Source organism: Dipodomys spectabilis, unplaced genomic scaffold (genome assembly GCF_019054845.1).
Source record: "Dipodomys spectabilis isolate Male_0828 unplaced genomic scaffold, ASM1905484v1 ptg000323l, whole genome shotgun sequence".
NCBI lineage: Eukaryota > Metazoa > Chordata > Mammalia > Rodentia > Heteromyidae > Dipodomys > Dipodomys spectabilis.
The window spans coordinates 2,957,577-2,960,372 of NW_024871000.1; the positions used below are offsets into that span (position 1 = coordinate 2,957,577).

The following is a 2,796-nucleotide window of genomic DNA, read 5'->3' on the forward strand; positions in this document are numbered from 1 at the left end:
TAAATGTGTCCTGTAAGATTGCATTCCATATATAAAGTTAAAGATTCCTTTTTTTTTCTAGGTCCTTATACTAGTATATTTCTTTGGGATAAAATGAGAATTTAATTAATTTCAAAAGTTTTGTAAAGGTTATGCTATGTAAAGGCATTTCTGATGTGAAGATTTAATACACTGATATGAAACTAACCTTTAATTCTAGGACTTACATGTATTGTTACTCTTGTAATTATGTAATCAACTTTTTAACAACTGCTTTTCATTTCTTGCATCTGAAGAATGAAAAATATGGAATACTATACAAATTTTCATTTCATCCTTGTGCAAATGCCATGTTAATCTCTGTATTGTTTTAATTTGTGTAGACGTGCTGCTGAAGCATGTAGTATCCTCTAAATTTAAGTAGTTAATGATGCAATCTTCATATAGGCTTATATCTTTGCGTGCCTATTTGTAACAAGGAAACCTTATTGTTCCTAACAATACTATTGATCGTTTTTTCCTAAAATTGTGTATATAGTGGAAAAATTATATTGTTTCGTCGATTGCTCACATTTGCAATTTTTTTTGTCACTGACTATTTTAAGTCTTTTTCATTTTAGATTTGATCATACTTTGAAGCATTTATAGCTAGGTCCAAAAGTGATGGCTTTTTCAAGTACTTATTTGTCCAACTGAGTTAGCTTTGTGGAGCTAATGGATCCAAAGTAAACCTTGCTTAAGAGCTACTTCTAAACTTCTCCAGCTTAAAATTTCCCAAATGAGGTCTTACTGGCACAAATGTCTACCTGACCCTTTACCCTTCTTCCATGTAGGAACAGACCAACCAGAATATCTTACCCTGAAATCATACTTTGTCTTACTGGAAGAAAACTAATCTTAGTTACAAGGGATCATAGAGAGATGAACAGTTCAGACAGAACTGTTCAGACCAGAAGGTATTTTATCAAAATATAATTGTTTATGATACCTACCATTTCAAAAGTAGCTAAAGCCAAGAAGGTGAAAAATTGTTCATATGCATAATTACCTAATGTCATGGTCTGTCTACCTTCCAACCAGGAAGGAACTTACACTACTGTCTTTCTATCAACAAATATTTCCATAGCTCCAGGAGAAGTCCATGTGTTTCTCCTCGATATTAGGCCTTAAATTAGTAATGCTTTAATCACAGTGTTTCTTCTTGTCTCCAGACTGTAAATCCACAAATGGTAAAACTTTAGGTCTAGCTCTACGAAATACTGTGGTAGAGATAATGCAATATTACTTTAAAACAAAGTTGTCTTTAATACCCTAACCACCACAGAACAATGTAAAACATGTGCTGTTTTTTTATTATTTTATACATAGATATATATTTTATTTTATATTTGCTGATTTTATATTTCACACAGTGAAACTTACTAGAATTAATTGATAATTTGATAAATAAATTGATAATTATTTATTCCAATGAATAGAATTGGAATATAAATAATTAGGTTTAGGGCTGGGAAGGTGGCTCAGTGGTAGAGCGCTTGCCTTGCATAACTGAGGCCCTGGATTCGATTCCTCATCACCACATAAGCAAAAAGAAAAAAGCCAGAAGTGGCGCTGTGGCTCAAGTGGTTTGACCGCTAGCCTTGAGCTGAAGAGCTGAGGGACAGCACCCAGGCCCAGAGTTCAGGCCCCACGACCAGAACACCCCCCCCAAAAAAATAAATAAAATAAAAAAATAAATAATTAGGTTTAGAATATATATCGGAATATAAAAAGTATCAATGTAATGTCTTGAGTATAAGCTTGTGATACCTTCTAAGTGTTCTTGGTCTTCTGAATTCACATCGTAAAAAAATGTTGTTTTCCTCTAATCTATAAGGGATTTTAGTCTTCTGCCCTGTTCATGGTTTTAACTCGCTGGTCCCAAAATGTTTTTCTCCATATTTCTGAAGCATTCCTACTGATTATACCCAAATTTTGCTGATATGATCTCTAAAAGATATTATTCTTCTGCAGGACCCATGGGTCCTAGGATCCTAGGTCCCAGTTACCTGCATCATCAGATAACAGGTGCAAGACTTCTCACCTAGGCCCATACAACATGCCAACAGAATGTAATTGAAGACCCATCTTAATTTCTCATTTCCTATAATATTTTAGGGCCTCAATTCTTTGAGAAGAAGGAATTAGCAGTAAGCAATTGTGAAATGCAAGGGAACTTAAAATGAAAGATGAGATCATAAACTCTGAGAGAAAGTACTGTAATTCAAATTTTCAATTTACAGATGACCAGACCATATCAGTGAACAACATCACAAAGTGTCACAAAATTATTTTTAATACCCCTCCCCTAATGATTAATGAAAGATTTCAGTCCAGCATTAGTGGGCCCAGAAAATATTACCTGGAAAAATAGATCTGTAATTGGTCTAACCAGGCCCGGAAAACTTGACTTAGAGGTCAAATGTAATCCAGAAAAACATTAATTGTGAAGATCCTTAGTGCTTCAAAACTTTGGTACTCCAGTAAAACTTGGTTCTGTGGTATAAAATGTTGTCATTCTCAAAACATTTAATCTCCTGAAAGTGTATTTTTTTTTCAAATAAACTTTAAAATATCACAATCGCCAAAATAACATTTGACAAATAGATGATACTTAGTGACATTATAAGCTTTTCAAGTGTAGGGAGCAAGTTACAATAGAGTTGATTTATTTACCCAACACTAATGCCATTGTTTCAACCACTCATTAAAGTGTAGAAATAATACCACCCACCATTTGTGTTGTTCAGTAGGTGCCTTCCAGAAATATGTTAAGTA

General features: G+C 33.7%; 1 pseudogene; it reads right to left on the reverse strand.

Moving 5' to 3' along the window:
- Positions 1 to 279: 279 nt before the first annotated feature.
- On the reverse strand, positions 280 to 379 carry LOC122128128 (annotated as a pseudogene).
- Positions 380 to 2,796: the final 2,417 nt, after the last annotated feature.